The sequence below is a fragment of the Pinus tabuliformis genome, chromosome 6 (assembly GCF_031772625.1).
Source record: "Pinus tabuliformis cultivar Carrire ecotype Pingquan chromosome 6, CPIR1, whole genome shotgun sequence".
Classification (NCBI taxonomy): Eukaryota; Viridiplantae; Streptophyta; class Pinopsida; order Pinales; family Pinaceae; genus Pinus; species Pinus tabuliformis.
This window is the reverse complement of record NC_142292.1, coordinates 110,898,203-110,918,807: the sequence shown is the minus strand read 5'-3', so window position 1 is coordinate 110,918,807 and position 20,605 is coordinate 110,898,203. Positions and strand designations below refer to the sequence as shown.

At 31.4% G+C, this 20,605-nt stretch overlaps 2 non-coding genes across 2 annotated transcripts; one reads left to right on the top strand and one right to left on the bottom strand.

Annotated features, from left to right (window-relative positions):
* The first annotated feature begins 5,992 nt into the window (after positions 1-5,992).
* Positions 5,993-6,066, top strand: TRNAI-AAU (transfer RNA isoleucine (anticodon AAU)). Its single transcript has one exon. It is a non-coding gene; the product is annotated as a tRNA-Ile (tRNA).
* Positions 6,067-12,591: 6,525 nt separating this feature from the next.
* On the bottom strand, positions 12,592-12,664 carry TRNAA-UGC (transfer RNA alanine (anticodon UGC)). The gene has a single exon. It is a non-coding gene; the product is annotated as a tRNA-Ala (tRNA).
* Positions 12,665-20,605: the final 7,941 nt, after the last annotated feature.

The window sequence follows — 20,605 nt, the reverse complement described above, 5'->3', positions numbered from 1 at the left end:
AGAGCTTATGAAATGGTTTCCTAACTATGTTTATGACTACTGTTTGATTTAGATTTTTGTTCAAGCAGCTGCGGAAAGTGACAAAGCAGCTGCGGAAACTTGTCACTTTCCGCAGCCAGCTCAAGTTTCCGCAGCCATTTTGTTAAAGACTATGTTACAGGTGTCCAATGGAGAATCTAGCCACATGGGTAAGCTGCAAGTGACATGTACATGGAGCGTGTCCCCTCAGTTCAGCCAAATCACTCACAAACAGCCATGGTCAAAGACGGTCAAAGGAGGGGTAAAACCAAGAGTTTTGTGGTGGCATGGCTCTGTTTTGCCCACGTGAAGGTTTGTGTGGCACGATCCTCAATTTCCAGAGGTGTTGGCACACCTGTGGATCAACCCGTGAACTGAATCGAGCAGCCACCACTCCATGGATTTAACTGTCATAATTACCATATCGCTAGATCTCAGGTCGTGAAGATTTACGTGTCTGTTTGGCAGCGTAGAATCTAGGAATTAGTTGCAGCATTTTCACTTATAAATAACGCGTTATCAAACGCTTGACAGTTAGATTTTCGTATGTAATATTGATTATGTTTTACGAGCCACTGTACCATGCTCTATTTCTATATTTTTACTGCACTTTAATATATGAGAAGACAACATTCTTGAGTTCCATTTGTGACTGAGTATTGATTGGCTGAGGTTGCAGAGGGCCCCTATACACCAAAGCCATGTATCTACTGTATAATTTCTCGCCTTCTTTCATTATGTTATTGCTTTTATAATTAGTTTCCTGTATATATATTTCCTGATGTTTATAATTAACTGTTGTTCATCTTTTCCTTTTATGTTTTCTTATGGTTGCTAGCTAATCAGTCTTTGTCTTTTAGGTTCTTGTAGGCAGCCCGGGCAAATTACATAATTTTAATGATTATTGACATGAGATCATCTTGTCCTTTATGTTGATTCATTTACTGAGTTTTAATTCCAGCATTGTCATTTCTTTCAATTTTGCTTTGCTTATTTACTTTTCTGCCACTTAGATATCATATTACTCATCTGTTTATGATCTCCTTCCTATAGCCAAGCGACTCAATTAGTGAGGAATCGGAATATTATTTGATGTAGTATGATTTAGTTTGCTTTCCTGCAAGTTAGAGATTAAATTACTTATGTCATTTTCAAGAATTGAAATATGAATGAGTAGTTAAATCTTAGTTTCCTTTTATGCAATTTGATTTCCTGCAATTTAGATATCATATTACTCAGCTTGTTTATGATTACTTCCTATAGCCAGAGCGATTCGAAAGGTGAAGGGTCAGAATGTGGGTTGAAGTAGTGTGATTTAGTTGCCTTTCTTTCAGTCTTTGAGTTGCTTTGAGTTCAGTTTTTATTTTCTTTTCATACAGCAGTAAGGATATTGGGCCATTGTCACTAATTCACTGTTTTGGTGCATTTATTTCCTTTTGAGAATTGATTTCATCACAGTTAGTTTGAAACCTTCTTTTTTAGAACTTTAAAGTTTGGAAAATCATTGTAGAAATCACCATTACCATCCATATCTGAATCATTGTAGAAATCACCATTACCATCCATACTTGACTTTCAATTTCGCCATCTCACACTAGGGATCACAGAAGATAAACCCAAAAACAAACCAGAAACTCAAAAACGACAAAGAGCTAAGAAATCGGTTATCTTGCATATATAGTGCACTTCACTTCAACAGTTTACGACTCCCGGATTGACATTTTAAATAGAAATTTAGGACACACTAAATTGACCAAACAATTGGCCAGCCCCAACCACTCTGACAGAGCTCCGCATCTTTCTGGGTCTTGCCAATTTTTACCACAGGTTCATGTTGGGGTTCTCTCATATCACTTGGCCCTTGAGTCAAGTCACCAATGGAGAAGCGAAAGAAAAATTATTTTGGTCTAAATATCAACATAAATCATTCACAGAGTTGAAACATCGTCTCTGCTTTACACTAGTGCTCACATTACCAGACTTGCAAAAACCATTTGAGATCGAGACAGATGCCTCTGACTATGCTATTGGGGTAGTCCTTACTAAACAAGGGTGTCCAATGGCATATCATAGTGAGACACTTTCAGACACCATCCGGAAGTATCCCACTTATGACAAAGAGAGGTATTCCATTGTGCAGGCATGCCGACAATAGAAGCATTACATTTTGGGGAAGGAAATGGTCATCCACACAAACCACCGACCCTTGCAGTTCATACAGATGCAAGGGAAGTTGCAGAATGATCGCCATCAAAAGTGGTCCACATACCTGCAACAATTCCATTTGAATATCAATTACAAGAAGTGCAGCACCAATAATGTTGCAAATTGCCTCAGCCCGACCCCCGATCATGGTGTTAACCACCGTGCTTAACTCTTGTGGGTACGAGACTTTCGATTGGCCACTTCTCTACAAAAGCGACCCAGAATTTGACCACACATATCAGACACTCTTGGAGGGTCAGCAAGTGTCAGATTTTCACCTCCAGGATGCATTGTTATGCCACCTGGGACACCTTTGTGTTCCTTCAAGCGAGCGTGCCAAGATTATTTGGGAAGCACACTATAGTCGGGTCGCTGGATATTTCAGGGTCGAGAAAATAGTGGCAATACTACATAAGTATTTCTATTAGTCGAATCTTTGACAAGATGTCGGGAAGTACATTAGATCCTACATTGCCTGTGTCATTTCCAAACCGACCATTAAGAAGAAAGGCCTCTATACTTTGCTACCTACTCCTAGTCGAACTTGGGAATCCATCTCCATGGATTACATGTTGGGCCTTCCTTCTACTAAGCATGGTAACGATTATGCTTTTGTGGTCATCGACATATTCTCGAAGATGGCCATTATGGCAGCCTACAAGAAGAATATCATAGCAGAATCCATTGCTAAACTCTTCTTTGAACGAGTGTGGGTACACTTTGGGATCCCACAATCTATCATCTCAGATCGGGATAACATGTTCCTCCGTACCATTTGGTTCATTCTCTGGTTGATGTTGGACAACAAGCTCACTAATTCCACAGCTTTCCATCCCCAAACTGATGGCCAGACAGAGGTTGTCAACAGGATGGTTGTACACATTCTACGCATGTACAACTCAAAGCATCCACGCAAATGGGATGAGAGCCTCCCCTATGTCCAGCACAGCTATAACTGGCTCTCCACAACTCAACTGGACACAACCCTTTTCAAGTGGGCTTGGGATTCCAACGCTTATGTCCCATTGATGTGGCCATACCATTTGCAACTACTTAGGCATATTCAGCTCATATCTAGTCCGAAGCTGACAAGGTAAACAACTTCATTGAGAAATTTTAGCATATCCTCCAATAGGTCCATGACATCTTGGATAGAGCCAATGCTAAGTACAAGCAATGACATGATCAACATAGGGTGCCACACAAGTTCCAAGTGGGCGACAAAGTTTGGCTACATTTGCAGAAGGATCGCCTCGTTAGGCCCCACTGCAAGCTTCGCTCGCTCTGATATGGGCCATACACCATCACCAAGGCAATAGAGGACAATGCCTTTGAGCTTAGTATTCCACCATTCCTTGTTTTGCACCTAGTGTTCAATGTGGATCACCTTCAACCCTACTTTCACCATTGTTGGACACATTCAACATTGCAGAACAACTCACACCAATAGAGTTAAACTCAAATTGCATGGAACAAGCCAAAATTGATCGGATCATGGACACAAATATCAAGAACACCCGACAGCAAAGGATCCAACTATATCGAGTTGTCAAAGCAGACCAACTCCTTCACCAGGGAAAATGGCTCACCAGGGACCAAGTTCAGCAGAAGTTTCCTCATCTCATGGAGGAACTCAACACAATGGGGACCATTGCTTCCTAAGGGGGGAGGAATGATCCAAGTGGATATTGGTGGTCACCCGCCTATTCCACTTGGACCCCCACCATTGTTACTTTCATTTTCTCAGCTTCCTTAATTGTAGCACATTTTACTATTTTTGGCAATTTTTCAAGTCCTAAACTTCTGGAGCCAATTTGAGGCCCTAAACGTTGTTTTTTAGGAAAACCATTGGCAGCAAAAACAAATTTTTAACTCAGTATTCGCTATCAGTGGTTGTAATCCTTGGATATATATTTTTAACGAGGTACCATGTGCGTCAAACAGAGATTGTATGCCAAAGTTACACCCCAAGAAGTTGATGTACCAACTTACCCCAACGGGGCCCATAGTTTGGCGTTTCATCTCCCAGGGTTATATTTTTGGATGTTTAGGATTTTCCATTGTTTCTCAATAATAAATAGGCCTTCAAGCCTCATTGTAACACAGTTCAGAGACATGTAGCTGCCACATCTCTTCTCAAAGATAAGCTACCATTGCCTGAGCTAGTCTTATTTCCATTATGTTTGTAAGCATATTTCAGTATTTGATATTAATGAAATGAAGTGTTATTTCTGTTGCATCTCTGTATTTATGGTTATATCTGTAATTTTTTGCGTTATTGTTTGAATCTGGATCAATAGGGGAGGGAGACAAAACTATGTCTCTCCAGCTCCAAGTCTCAATGTGAAGTGCAGCAATAAAAAAACATTTATGTTCTCCATTCGTGTGGCAATCAAAAATGAGATTCGACAAGAAGAATGGGAAGCTAGGATGGGGCATAGATTTATTACTAATGCTAATGTCGAGGCTGAGATAGGTGGTTGGATTTGAGGAACCAGAAACACCACAACTTGGAACACTATATACATGCAAACTATCAACATTTATTGGCAATTAAAAACACTAACAAAAAGTGTCTTGGTGGAGCATTCAGAGACTCACATTAATGAGCTGCAAAAATAGAGTAACAAGCTTAATGGCAACCTCTCCTCTTTGGCAAAGAAGATTGCAGACATGGAGTTCACCACTTCAGAGGAAGAGGAGGACCATCCAGATATAATTAAGGTGGACTCTATCCAAATAGATAAGACTTCATTTTATTTTTGTGATATTGTTTATGCACAGCAACACTACCAATTTAGATATGTATGTTATTGTTGTGTTGCTAACTTAGATATGTATGTTATTGTTAATGTCATTAGAAAAGCCGATAGATATATGTTATACCATCAAGGTAGGTTTTTTTTTAATTTAGACACTATACCATGCTAAATACCTTCTTGCTATACTAATGTTTTAGTTTCTCTTGTAGTAGACCCGTAGCAACAACTATTTTTGCATGTAAAGCAATTTCCTAATAATACAAATATCGATTATTGAGATTTAGACATTTTGATAGGATATGGAATATACTAATGTTTTAGTTTCTCTTGTAGTAGACCCGTAGCAACAACTATTTTTGCATGTAAAGCAATTTCCTAATAATACAAATATCGATTATTGAGATTTAAACATTTTGATAGGATATGGAATATTTAAATTTAAACATTTTATAAAAAGTAGGTATTGGATGTGATTTTTTTGTTTTTATTTGATGTAAGTAAGAGGAAAATTATGAATATCTTTGAATATTGTATTTAAAGAAAGAAAAGAGCAAAACCAAGCATTAGGACGCTGCATTATACAGAGGTGTGGGACGCTCAAGGGATTAACATCTAAGTTGCACTGTATATCTGTAGTGGTAGATGACCTCGCGCCTCAGAGTGCTGACTGTTCATGGACGAGACCGACTCCTTCACCTTCCTTTTGCAGCAGCATGTATGTGGACCTTCATCTCTCTGCAACACTCCTGCCACCTTTTAACACAATGTTCATCTGCCACCTTTTAACACAATGTTCAATTCGCTGAATAGAAATTAGAGATGCGCACTTTCAATGGGAATTTACCAAAATCGTATTTATAAAGAAGGAAAAAAATGTAAGTTCACCCGCAACTGGATATGCCTACTTCTAGGTCCGTTGAGTGACGACAGAAAGTTTTCGATCGCCGTTACCACTATTCTTCTTACATAAACCCTCACCAATAGATCACCCACTATTTCGTACAACTGGCCTATTAGCTCAGTTGGTTGGAGCGTCGTGCTAATAACGCGAAGGTCGCAGGTTCGAGACCTGCATAGGCCATAACAGATTGGATTTCTGCGTATTTTGACGCTACGATTTTCGTCGCATTTACAAATTTTTTTACAGATGCTCAACCCTAATATTTTAGGATGTTATTGTTAAATTTATAAAAAAAATTTAGAGAAGGGGGACAACATCCCTCACAACATGTTGTATCATATAGTTACGTTATCAGGCAACAATTTTTTCGTGTCAATTGTGTTTCGAACCCGGGTAAGGAGCACTCCCAACTACTCGGGAACAAAGTTTACACTAAAATTTCTACATTAGGAAGTTCGAATATATCATTTTTAGGAAGAAGTTCGAATATATCAACATCCGTCACAACATGCTGCATCATATAGAACCTGAGTAAGGAGCACTCGGGAACAAAGTTTACACTAAAATTTCTACATTAGGAAGTTCGAATATATCAACATTCGTCACAACATGCTGCGTTATCAGACAACAATTTTTCCGTGTCAATTGTGTTTCGAACCCGGGTAAGGAGCACTCCCAACCACTCGGGAACAAAGTTTACACTAAAATTTCTACATTACCAATTAAATAATCTCAAACAAAATGCACCCTAATACCCTAATATTTTAGGATGTTATTGTTAAATTTATATTGAAAGAAAATTTTCTACGTTACCAATTGAATTACCCAAACAAATTAAAAAAAATATTTGAAAATTTTATTACTACGTATATTTAAAAGAACCCACAACGGTTCAGATATTCATATTATAATTTGAGATGCTCAATCCTAATATTTTAGGATGTTATTGTTAAACTTATATCCAAAGAACGAAGTTTACACTAAAACTCAAAAAATTTAATATACATGCCGTTAATGTTGAGGCAAATTCCTCCCGTTCATCGTTACCAAATGGACCTGGAGTGATTAAGGATGTTGATGCTTTTGATAATCTGGCACCACCTTCGTTAGCATTAATCATTTTGATAATCTGGCACCACCTTCGTTAGCATTAATCCCTCCCTAAAGTTTAACTCATCATTGTGGATATACCTTTTACCCAATGTCTTCATCTTCTCATTTCTAAATTGTAAAATTCAGAGTGATTTGTAATATTCATCTCCACATGTGTAGCAATATATTACAGAATTTACTTTTGATGTGATATTTACATTTAACTTATTAATATTTCTTAACTTATTAATATTTCCCATCGTGAATTAAATTAGACCAAATTTGCAAAATCTGTTTAAAATAAATAGTATTGTATTTTAAAGCTTTATATTATTCATTTCTCATAATATTATTTTCTTTAACATTTTTATGAAATTAGAATAATGTTTTAAATTTTATATTTAGTCTATATTATGTGTAATAATGTTTTGTCTCCCCACTAAAACAATTATATTTAGTCTATATTATGTGTAATAATGTTTTGTCTCCCCACTAAAACAAGAATTTCTGGAGAATTAGTAACTTCAGTAGCTATCACTCCAAAATTACAACAAATACAATTGTTTTATAAATGTTTCAACTAATAGATGTCTTTCTATTATTACACCATATACAACTATTTCATAAATGTTATAAATAAGTCGATTACAACATGTTTCTAGAGACTTAAACCGACACAATAAGGGAAACAAAATTTTCACCAAATCTTTGGAGCTAAGATACAGAAACAAAAATATATTTATCTTTAATAAGTACTAAAAGTATAATATATACTTGAAAATCTATCCAAAGTATTTCCTCTATTCATACCTAACATAATTCTTTACCCAATTTATTTACCATTACTATTATGAAAAACAGTGATATCCAATTAATCATATAAATATTATCCTTAAACATGGATAATCATTTATTCTAATTATTTATTCTATTTACATTTTCTCATATTATGATCATGTCTCATAAACATATTTTGTCTTCATTGCACATAAAATTATTGTATGGGTAAATATTGGATTTATAACATTATTTTTATGAAAAAATAAATATTCTATAATTTTTATCTCTACACTTGTAACTGCATAACACATGACCTCAAGACCTAGTCAATGAAAACATCATTATTCTTTTCTATAAAAATTTACTAAAACCTTTTTATAACATTATGTGAAATGTATTAAAGGAAACATAATAAAAATAATATAATACATATCATAAAAATAGTATTCATGTAAACTTATCATTGAAATCATCTTCTTTACCTTTTACACCACAATCTACTTACACCACAATATACTACATATCTCAAGAAGATATATGGAAGGAAAGCATAATTCCAAAATACATTAACATCTAGCTAGATTAGATTAAAGACCAACTTAATGAGGTCAAGAGGCTAGGGATGGTACATATCTCTACTACCATATCTCAAGAAGATATATGAAAGGAAAGTATAATTCCAAAGGAAACGAACATTGAGGTAGATTAGATTAAAGATCAACTTAATAAGGTCAAGAGGTTATGGATGGTTTTTTATTGTGTTTTGGTAAATTGAATATTAAATTAAAAAAAAAAAGTTTTAGATAATTGAAATTTTTTATTTAAAGAAAATAATTTTAAAAATATCATTATCAAAATTGCTATGAACAACTTGTCTAACTTTATAGTGATGGAAGGATATCTCTTTAGTCAAAAAAAAAAAAAAACTTTCCTTCATACATATAAGATATATTATGTCTTTAGTTATTGGAACATATTTATAATAATCAAAGGATTTTTTTATTAGATTTTCATATTTCATTTTTAAATGTAAAAATTGTATTGTTTTTTATTAATTAGAATCTTAGCTTAATAATTATTGAATATAATCATATTTAATCATGGATTTTTGGTATAGAGAATCTCTCAAATGTAATATGATGCCATGAGTTTGAGATAATTAATGGTTTGTGAATTAAAGTTTAATTTTCTATTTTCTATTTTTTGACAAATTATAACTAGTCATTTAGAAATACATGGTTCATTAGTTTCAAGGGCTTGAAAATAAAGTTGTATCATAAAACTAAGTTATATAATATCATGTAAATGTAGGAATGGGTAAGGTAAACACTTTTCCACACCCTCACAAATTTTCTCAAAATCAATCATCAAATATGAAAAAAAACTACTCTTATTGAAATAAATATTCTAAAAAATCATCAAATAAAATAAAAATAATAAATTTAATTCCAGTGACAACATATTTTAACATTAACATTAAAAATTTATAAATGAAATTAGTCTATAAATAATTTATGACTTTGTTAGTTAAGTACTTAGGAATTAAATATTTATTAAACAAAATTAATCTATAAAGTATTATAAATAAAAATAAAAATAAAAATAAAATAATCTAAATCTAAATCAAATCAAATCATTTATTACTTTCCTAGTTAAGTATTTAGTCGATTAATTAATTATATTTAATTTATTATCTAGTTATTTATTTATTTATTTCATTAAAAATTAAGTAGACTTATTATTATTACTATTATTATTATAGTAATCCATATTAAGTTAAAATAAATATAAATATAAATTAAAATAAACTAATTATATTCAATTAGGTTACTAAATTAAAATTAAAATTAAAAACTTATTAAAATTAAAAATTAATTATACAAATAAACTTATTATTACATTTAATGTTATTTCAATAGAATTAATTAGTTTTATTATTTACTAATTCATATTAGGTTAATAAAAATAAGAATTAAAATAAAATAAATTAATTAATTAAAATTAAAATAAAATAATAAAAATTGAATTAAATTAGTCAGCTTTTACTTGAATTTATCATCTATTAGGTATTTATTTATTTTTTTTGGTTGATAGATTCTTTTCTCAATCAATCATTCATTTTCTGTCATGATGATGGACCCCATTTGGGGTTCGAAACGACGACATAATGAACATAGTACTGTGGATAATCAGATCATATTTTTCCAAAAAATGACCACAGAAACTTAAAGTCTATAAAAAATAATAAAATTATATGATATAAATAAAGTAAATGGTTAATTTTGTTCTTTATATAATGGTTTGATCCAATCAAAATAAATTTCTTATAAGAAATAAAATTGAGTTGCAACTAAATGAAAGCCCAAATAGCTTGGGTATAAATAATGTAAGACTTAGAATGTGTCATACAAAGTTCGCTATCTTGTTGGGTCATAATATTAAATTTATTGAATATTCCAATCCTATTTAATTTAGTTGTATTGTGAAATTCTTTATTTTAAGATAGAGTCTTTATGTCTTTGTCCATTAGTTTAATTTTAGAAATTTTTTAACCCATTAATTTTAGACAAATTTTTAGATATTATGTCACTCATTTTTTTACATAACTAGTTCGCATTTAAAAAACATGATGGATTAAGTTTTGAGAGATCACATCCATATAGATATACTCAATTTTAGTGATATTGTTTTTTTATAAATTTACTTAATATTATAAATTAAATTTTAGTGATATTGTTTTTCATAAATTGAATAGTATTGTATATTAAATTTGTTAAATTTAGTTAATTTATCATTTAATGTTTTAAGTTCATTAAAAATTGAATTTGATAAAAATAGTTAATTTTAGCGATATTGTTTTTTATAAATTGAATAGTGTTGTATATTAAATTTGTTAAATTTAGATAATTTATCATTTAATGTTTTAAGTTCATTAAAAAATGAAATTGAAAAGATATAATATATTTTTTTCGATTAAATTAATGTTAATTTCTCAAAATTCAATTAATTATATTAATTAAGCCTCTTTCACTTTTCTAAGAGTTTACTTTTGTATTTTATAATGTAGAAAAAGAGCATTAATATAGCACAAAATCACAATAAAGTGATATATCATTGTAGTAAGATAAATTGTAATATATAACACTAAAATAATTGACAATATTAAATATCAAAATGAGAAAGGATATTGATACATAAACTTGAAATATTGTGAACTATTTAATATAGGTAATGCTTTGTAAATTACACAATTTTAAAATTTTAAACTTTATGTTGATGGCAATGAAAATTAGTTATGTAAGTCAAATTTATTTTATCTCTTGATAGGAGTGTTTTTCTCTATTTTTAAAAGTAGCATATCTTAAAAGGGGTGAATGAAAATGTTGAAGTGGTTTAAATTATGAATATAGAAAACGAAGGGAAAGGAAGTTTGTGCTCTCTTAGGTAAAGAAAAAAATATTCTGGAGTTGATGTTGAAGTAAAATAAGAACTCATCACCAATCAGTATGACATTTTTGATGAAAGATCTTATTCTCAACCACTATGTTAAGCCCTAGACTTGAATTACACTTGTTTTAATTAATTTTTGGAATAAAGTATAGGGAAAATATAGAAGTACAAGGCTTCATGATGAGGTCTATCGGTGTTTACGTAAACCAATGATGTTTGTCAATTTTCCATGTTTATCCATTTTCAACCATAATCATGGTGTTGAAAATCAATTTAATATGAAAATCCTCATGCTGGTATATATTTATGGATATTTTAACCAGAAAAGTTAGGTAGTTGAAAGACCTGTTATTTTACTTCATTTACTAAAAAAAATCTGTTTATCATACACTTTAACAACTCCTCTATATCATCAAAACCAACAATCCTTTTGTTTGACTATTTAGAAATTGTGAAACAATGAATATGATGAAATGTTGGATTGTTTGATTATTTAGAATTGTGAAACAATGAATATGATGAAAAAGTTTCCAACAACTTCATAAATCTAACAATCTCATGGCCCACTCCTTCTGTAAACCAACAATCCTTTTGTTTGACTATTTAGAAATTGTGAAACAATGAATATGATGAAATGTTGGATTGTTTGATTATTTAGAATTGTGAAACAATGAATATGATGAAAAAGTTTCCAACAACTTCATAAATCTAACAATCTCATGGCCCACTCCTTCTGTAAACCAACAATCCTTTTGTTTGACTATTTAGAAATTGTGAAACAATGAATATGATGAAATGTTGGATTGTTTGATTATTTAGAATTGTGAAACAATGAATATGATGAAAAAGTTTCCAACAACTTCATAAATCTAACAATCTACTCCTTCTGTAAACCAACAATCCTTTTGTTTGACTATTTAGAAATTGTGAAACAATGAATATGATGAAATGTTGGATTGTTTGATTATTTAGAATTGTGAAACAATGAATATGATGAAAAAGTTTCCAACAACTTCATAAATCTAACAATCTACTCCTTCTGTAAACCAACAATCCTTTTGTTTGACTATTTAGAAATTGTGAAACAATGAATATGATGAAATGTTGGATTGTTTGATTATTTAGAATTGTGAAACAATGAATATGATGAAAAAGTTTCCAACAACTTCATAAATCTGATGAAAAAGTTTCCAACAACTTCATAAATCTAACAATCTCATGGCCCACTCCTTCTGTATCTCTGAGTTCTCGTATAAATCTAACAATCTCATGGCCCACTCCTTCTGTATCTCTGAGTTCTCGTATAAATCTAACAATCTCATGGCCCACTCCTTCTGTATCTCTAAGTTCTCGTAAAGTAAATGAAGGAGCTTCTTTCAGAGTTGGAGATGCGGGGTATCGAACCCCGTACCTCTCGCATGCAAAGCGAGCGCTCTACCATGTGAGCTACATCCCCAGCCTCTAAAATGGGTTGTTCTTTGTTTAGTAGTTTCGCAATGTCGATCTGTTAGCCACTACTTACCACTATTCTGTGTCCTTAGCATGCAGTTCTGTGTGCATATTCAAATTCAACAATCCAACATATTATTAGTCCTTGGAAACAAATATTATCTGTGTAGGAATTTGTAAGCAGAACTTGGGCCATTCTATTATAATGATGTAATACAGCTCTAAAAACATGATGGCTTCAACCGCTTTTAGTGAAACACCCAAAAGTAATTAAAAACCTTAAATACCACTGCTAACTTTAAACTGTTCGCCGCAGTTTGATGCAAATCCAATTTATCCTTTCATCCCTGTAGATCAAAGCTTATCCGTGTAAATATAAAATAAAACAACATCACTTTGTTCATAGATTCTGAAACTTATATGACAAATATCATGAGACCCTCAACCCAAGTAGTACAAAATGAAACAAAATATTGCGTTGGCTAAATCGTTGAACATAAATATGTACAGGTACTTTTTCAATCTGAATAATCTCCAAAATAATTTCCAAACCAAAATTTTAGAGGTAAGGCACTACTCACAAATCCCAATTTTGTAATAAATGAAAATCCAAATTTATATTAAACTTGGTTGTGTCTGCAATCTTCAATATAAAAAAATAATAAAAAGTGAAAACAATATCCTTGACAAACCTAATAATAATAATAATAATAATATAATATATATATATACCACAATATTTTAAAGAAATTAATTGAAAAAATATAATGAGAATAGTAATAACATATTTATTATTATATCATGTATTTATGTTGGTAGGCATTTCTCTATAATATTGGTATTATATTTTCTTTTAATCTAAATTTTATCTTATAATTATAAGGAAAAGATGTTGGCATATTCTCTTCGTCTCCTCTACATCAATGAATGAAATTTCATAATATTAACCATATTTATTAATATAATTATGTTGGTTAAACAAAATGTAACATTTTAAATATCATTGTATAGCTTAAAAGAAAAACCTTATCCATATTGCATACCAAAGATTATTCTTTCAAAACAGACTCATGTAGAATTACACCTTCACTTCCTAAGAAAATTCCTAGCTTAATATGTAATGAATTTCCGAAAGATTGGTTAAAGCAAGAGAAAAAACTTTAAAACAAATTCGTCGTTAGAATAGAATGTCTTAAAGTATTGCGAGTGAGGATTTCCATACAAAACCAACATAGATCCATCTTAACCACAGAGCTAGAAAGAGCTTAGATGGATCAAATCTTTTGAGGTATGAGCTTCTTTTAAGCGCAAAATCTGAATGCATAATCTAAAGTTGATTTTTTTTCATCACGGTTTCTAGCCCAATATGAATCAGAATAGCCTACTAGCTCAACATTGGAAGCATCAATATATTTAATACCAAAGTTAATTGTTCCTTTTAGATACCAAATAACTCACTTCACTACTCCCTAATGGATTTCAAGAGGTTTGGCCATGAACTGACTTAGAATGCTACCTGAATATGCTATATATGCCCTAGTTGTAGTGAAATAGTTTAAATATCCCGCCAGTTGATGATATAATGTACCATCCACCTCTCTTATCCCATCATTACTGCAGAGTTTGACATTCTATTCTAATGGTATTGATACTTCCCTACATTGGTCCATTTTGAATGTTTTTACTACTCCCTAGTATACTTACTTTGTGTAACCAGTGTTTGTCCACCTTCTATCCATATCTCAAGACCTAAGCAATAATGCAATTCACCAAGGTCTTTTATTTCAAACTTTAGTGACATTTTACCTTTAACTTAATCAATTAACTTAGAGGCATTACCTATTATAATAATATCATCGACATATAGAGAAATCATAATAACATGACCATTTTGATATGTCTTGATATACAAATTTGAGTCACTTTTTCTTTTCATAAAACCCTTCTGAAGAAAGAAAGAATCAATCTTCACATACAATGATCTTGGTGCTTGTTTCAATCCATATAAATCTTTCTTTAACTTGCAAACAAGGTGCTCTTGACCCTTTTTAATAAACCCTTCTAGTTGAACAAGATATACTTATTATTTTAGTTCTCCATTCAAAATGGCGGACTTAATATCTAGCTGATGTAGTTTCCATTTATGATTTGTAGCTAAAGCAATCATCAATCTAATTGTATTTAACTTAGATACAAGTGCAAGTTTCCTCATAGTCAATTCCTTCTTTCTGTGAGTAGCCTTTTGCAGCTAACATGCCCTTATATTTATCTATACTTTCATCAAATTTAAATTTAGGTTTGAACAACATTTTGGATCCTATGGGTACCTTATTTTCAAGAAATTCTGTCAGTTCCCGAGTAATTCTTCATTATAGACTCATATTCTTCCTTCATTTCATCTCTCCACGTTTTATGTTCATTAGCTTCTTTGAAATTTGAAGGTCCTACGACATTCATAACTTTGGTCATTAAAGCATAATATTCAAATCTTATTGGTGGTTTAGCTTGACAAGATGACCTTCTTGATACTTCGTTGCTTTCATATCTTCTCCTACTTTGCAGTGAATCATCTCTTCCTCTTGATGTGTTGTGGCTACTAGAGATGTCCATGTCACTGGATTCTTCCTCCTCTTTTTGTTCCTACTTATCATTTGCTTCCTCTATGATATCATCATACTCATAAGGGATATGTCATGCATTATACTTGTCATTCTTATGGCCTTCATCTACAAGATCATGAAATAATACATCTCTTCTTGCAATGATTTTATGAGTGCAGGGATCAAACAACTTATAAGCTTTATGATCAAAACAGTAACCTATGAAAATACACTTGATGGCTTTCGCATCAAGTTTCTTCATGTCTTATTTCGGAACATGAGAGAATTTTTTGCTACTGAAGATTCTTAGATGGATTACTATTGGTTTATAACCATAGAGTGCTTCAAGAGGTGTCTTATGATCTAAACTTTTAGTTGGACTTCTATTTTTCAAGTAAGCAGCAGTATTAACAACTTCAACCCAAAAAGAATTGGTAAGATTCTTACCTTTTAACATTCTACCAAAGTTATGTTCTTCCCTTCATCTATTCCATTCTGTTGTGGAATATATGGTACTTTGTATTGTTGTAAAATTCCATGGGATTTGCAATATTTGATGAATACATTTAAAATATATTCCCCCCCCTTGATCTGATTAAAGGATTTTGATGTATTTTCCAATTTTCTTTTCAACCATAGTTTTGAACTCTTTAAAATATTCAAATGCATCTATCTTCTTTCTTATGAAGTATACCCATGTATATTTCATACTCTCATCAATAAATATATGGAAGTAATATGCTACACCTAATGATCCAGTTTGTATAGGACCATATACACTGTATGCACAAGTTCTAGAACATCCCTTTTCCTTTTGTTTATTTGAGTAGGGAACTCTTCCCTAATGCACACCCTTCACATGAAGAATATTCATTCTTAAGTATTGGAAGCCCTTCTAACATTCCTCGTTTTTGCAGTAGTAATACATCATGAAAATTAATGTGGCCATACTTTGAAGCTAAAAATATTTTGTTGTCATTGTTGTGGATGGCAATGTTTGATGAATTTTAGTTGTCACATTGAGCTTATACAAACCTCCAATTCTAACTTTTGTTGTAATGACCTTGAAGTGATCCTACATGTCTTTCACCACAGAATGTGAATTTACAAATTCAACCTTCAAGCCATGGCCAGTTATAATGGAGACTAAAATAGATTCTTCTTAATACTAGAGACATAGATCACATTATAGATTAGTTTAACACAACCATTATGAAATGTAACTGGTACATCACCATACCCTTTGATTTCATGTGCACAATCATCTCCAAGATATATATTCGTACCATTGTTAGTTTCATGAAAGTTCTTAAACCAGTGTCTATTACATGGCATACGAATGGAGGCTCCGAAATCAACAAACCAAGTATTTGGATCATCTATTTTAGAAAATAGTGCAGCACCTGTAACAAATAGTCTATGTTTTTTGCCACCATTATTCATCATTTCTCCTCTATCAACATAATTACCAATGTGCCTTCTATTTCTATGTTTGGACTCATGGTGTTTCCTTTTCATGCAATCTCTAGAATAGTGTCCAAACTTGCCACAATAATGACACTTAAGATCAACCTTTGGAGATGTCATACCTGATTGTGATTTTCCAAATGGTGACTTACCAAATGTTGGCTTTCCTTGTGGTGACTCTCCTCCTTATTTACCTTCCCATGACTTCATCTTGAAATGTGCTTTCCCTTTTTCCATTAGCGCCAAATTATAATTTTGAGGCCTAATATTCCTTAGCCTTTCTTCCTCTTACATGAGTATACCTGCCAACTCATCAAAAGTGGGAACCTTCTCCCTTGCTACAAGACCTATGATGAACATTTGATGCTCATCTAACATTCCATTTAAGGTTATAATGACTAGGTCAGTGCTAGATCCTGCTTCTCCTATATCTCCAAGTTGATCTTTAAGGTCCTTAATTCTTGAAATCAAATTATTGATGCTTTGATTTTCTTTTATTTTAATAGAGAAAAGCTTACTTTTCAAGGACAGGAGTCGATTTGTATTCTTCATTTCATACAAGTCCTTGAGTGGCGTCCATGTCTCCTTCGATGTCTTGCAATCTCTAATATATGGTATAATGTTGTATTTTATGGACATTCGCAACAACACTTTCACCTTAGTTTCTCGCTTCTCCCAATCTTGAATTGGTGCAGTTGTATCTGGCTTCACTTCATCACCACTTGTTATTGACTAGACATTGTATCCCTCCATCAATGTCTGCATCTTAAATTTCCAATTCACATAATTAACGCCATCCAACTTCAACACTTCATTTAAACATGATTATGCTAGAGAATTAACAATTTCAATACAATTTTTTTTTTCCAAATTTCCAACAATTAACTATTTCAAAAAAGATTCAAATAAATATAATGTAACACTTCGGAAACAAATTTGTACTTTTTAATGACAACATCCAAAAGCTTTAATGGTTGAACAGAAAAAAGATTAGAACACCTCACAACACCGTCTTACACCTTTCAAATCCTCCGCATTAAATCTTAGGTTTTAGTTTACCACCAAAACAATTCTCAATTTTCAAATAACATAATCATTAACCATGAGTCCATGCTTCCACTCAAATATTTGGAAAGAAGAGACACTTTAAATGCTTTAAAGTCATAAGCTTATAAAAGAGAATTCCTTTATAATTCTTTTGACCGCAAAAAGTATAAAATGTGGTTATGTTCCTTTAATATTCATTGCAGACCAACGTTGACCTCAAATGAAGAGTCGCTTTGATCCCCACTCTATCCGAGTCAAAGGCATAAAAGCATGTTGTCAGTTCTTCCGGCATTCGAATAAAATTACGAAAATCGCTTAAAAAGAAACGCAACTTAACAATCGCTGCTACTGTTCAATAACCACAATCATTCTTATTGACACGAATTATCTCATTTTCACTTAAATCTGACTACACATTCGATATTAATTACAAAATAATTTATAATAATATTATCTCTCAAAAAAAATTATTAATTACAAAATAATTAATTACAATTTTGCTATCTTTATTTTATACTATTGAACACTATTAATACCTTATCTTATCTTAATAATTATAAGGAAACTTTCCTTACATCAATACTTATCCCATTAAAGGTTCCTTACATGAATACTTATTCCCATACATCTCATTAAGTTAGGCTATGATTTACCAAGTTGGTACAACCATCTATTTAACAATTGTTGGTTGAGATCATCTATGACTTTGTATTCGTTTGTTATTCAACAATGATGGGCAATTGTATTCATTTGCTGTAGTGTTATGGTCAAAAATGGTGTAGAAATTTATTTAATAATGGTGGTTTAAAATTTCAGTTTTATTTATTTATTTATTTTAATAATTATTTTTTTATGATTTGAAAATTAATATAAAGTTGTATAATTTTATTACAATAAAATATTATAATTTATAATATTATTAGCAGAAATTTAAATCTGAAAAAGAAAACATATCATTTAATTATTGAAAATAATTTTAATTAATAATAATTAATTGAGATAATTAACCAATTTTTATAATGTTTGACAGGGATCTTCATAATTTCAACATATATATAAAGTTTTTACCAGATAAAAATGAATTCATTGTAATAAAAATTACATAAAAATACATTGTATTAATAATTCATTAAAAACATTTCCATTTTTATTTATTTGATTATTATCACAAATTTTAATGAAAAAATTTACATTCATAATATTGTATCTTAGTATTTTTCACATTTATTAAATATAAATTAATAAATAAGTAAAAGCACTATGGTGAAAAGCTCCAAGTGAGCAAGATCAAGCCAGACAACCATTAATAACTTTATTAAGATTAATATAATTTTTTTACTTCTTATTATTAATTTTTTTTTAATATATTTTATTTTTTAAATATATATTTTTATTGAAGATTAAGTTAATTAATATTTTTTTTCAAAATAATAAAAATTAAAAAAAAAAAAAATCAATACTAAGTTTTATCTTACCATAAAATAAATAAATTTATAAGAAAAATTAACTTCTCTAAAATCTAATTTATTCCTTTTATTAGAAGATTTTTATACCTACAAAAATCTTATATTATGATATATAGTTACATTATCATCATATTGCAGGTAAGGTTTCATAAAAATATAAGTTTTCTATTTAATTATAAATATTATTTTAAAAGAAATGTATCCATTCATGAGGATCATTAATGACATCTAAATGCAAAAATAAGGGTCTGATGGCAACCTTTACTTGACATTGTTTGATATAATGGATGAGCAAGGTATCAAAGAAAGTTGAGAATGGATTATTAAAAGGTAGTGGTGTAGGCTGGAAATACATAGTAGGTTGCCTCAATATTGTTTCTTTTTCATGGCACTTCATGGGAACAATAAGGGTGATGGATGTGCTTGAGGTTGGAGATATACTAGTATCTCACTTGGATTTTGGATAATTGGTTTTGTGAGAGTTTATTTGGTGAATGGGTTGGCTCAAACAACATAATATTCTTCATTTGCTTCCATACTAAAAGTTTACTCTTTGTGCTTGATTTTCCTTTGGAGATAGAATATGGGACTAGGAACTCTGAGTGCAATTGCACTCACATGTTTATGTCTTTGTGGCTTTGAAATTTTACAAAGCTTGTAGACTGTAAGGCTAGCTCATGGAAATACATGGGAGTGGCTTTGTTTCAACGCATTAGCAAGCAAGTTCAATCTCCATCCTCCTCTTCTTCTAATGTCATCTTCTTCTTTATATTTTCATTTAATCTTAAAGGTCTTTGCGTAGTTTATTGGGTCTGGAAACTTAGTCCTTGCAATTGTTTCGATTGTCTTGATCTATGCTATGTATTTCCCTACTATGTCAAGACTTTATTTGTTTATCCTCCTTTGTTTCATTGGTTTGTATGGATGGGCTTTGTTAGCTTTGATTCAGCTAAAAATTTCATTCTATTTGTGATAGTCTCTCCTCTCTAAAGTTGGTCAACACCTTTGTTCTTGTCCCTTCATTTATAGTTGTTACAAATCCCTTATCCTTGGTATCTTGATCCCTCCCCTTAGTGAGCTAGCCCCATCCTTTTGCCTACTATGAATTTTCTTGCCCTTGGTTTTCCCCATAGTTTCTTTGCTAACCCCTACCATATCCAGGCTAGGGTGCCTTGCTACCTATAGGGGAGGGAGACAAAACTATGTCGCCTCTAGCTCCAAGTATCAATGTGAAGTGTAGCAATCAAAAACCATTTATGTTCACTCCATTCTTTTGGCAATCAGAGATGAGATTCAACAAGAAGAATGAGAAGCTCGGATGGGGCATAGATTTATTACTAATGCTAATGTCAAGGCTGAGATAGGTGG